The 769-nt window shown below is 41.2% G+C and overlaps 1 non-coding gene across 1 annotated transcript; it reads right to left on the bottom strand.

The window, feature by feature from the left end:
- Positions 1–276: 276 nt before the first annotated feature.
- LOC148561806 (small nucleolar RNA R71) lies at positions 277–384 on the bottom strand. Its single transcript, XR_015886811.1, has one exon. It is a non-coding gene; the product is annotated as a small nucleolar RNA R71 (small nucleolar RNA).
- Positions 385–769: the final 385 nt, after the last annotated feature.

The following is a 769-nucleotide window of genomic DNA, read 5'->3' as shown; positions in this document are numbered from 1 at the left end:
AAACCTCAACTAGTTTCTCTGATGCAACAAAACTGCAAGTTTCATGGACTTCCATCTGAAGATCCCTTTCAGTTCTTAACTGAATTCTTGCAAATCTGTGATACTGTTAAGACTAATGGAGTAGATCCTGAAGTCTACAAGCTCATACTTTTCCCTTTTGCTGTAAGAGACAGAGCTAGAGTGTGGTTAGACTCTCAACCCAAAGATAGCCTGAACTCTTGTGGTAAGCTAGTCACGGCCTTCTTGGCCAAGTTCTTTCCTCCTCAAAAGCTGAGCAAGCTTAGAGTGGATGTTCAAACCTTCAGACAGAAAGAAGGTGAATCCCTCTATGAAGCTTGGGAGAGATACAAGCAATTGACCAAAAAGTGTCCTTCTGACATGCTTTCAGAATGGACCATCCTAGATATATTCTATGATGGTCTGTCTGAATTAGCTAAGATGTCATTGGATACTTCTACAGGTGGATCCATTCACCTAAAGAAAATGCCTGCAGAAGCTCAAGAACTCACTGACATGGTTGCTAATAACCAGTTCATGTACACTTCTGAGAGGAATCCTGTGAGTAATGGGATGCCCCAAAAGAAGGGAGTTCTTGAAATTGATACTCTGAATGCTATATTGGCTCAGAATAAAATATTGACTCAGCAAGTCAATATGATTTCTCAGAGTCTGAATGGAATGCAAGCTGCATCGAACAGTACTCAATAGGCATCTGCTGAAGAAGAGGCTTATGATCCTGAGAACCCTGCAATAGCAGAGGTGAATTACA

This window comes from Arachis ipaensis, chromosome B6 (assembly GCF_059453495.1).
Source record: "Arachis ipaensis isolate K30076 ecotype BB chromosome B6, ASM5945349v1, whole genome shotgun sequence".
Classification (NCBI taxonomy): Eukaryota; Viridiplantae; Streptophyta; class Magnoliopsida; order Fabales; family Fabaceae; genus Arachis; species Arachis ipaensis.
This window is presented reverse-complemented; position numbering and strand designations above follow the sequence as displayed.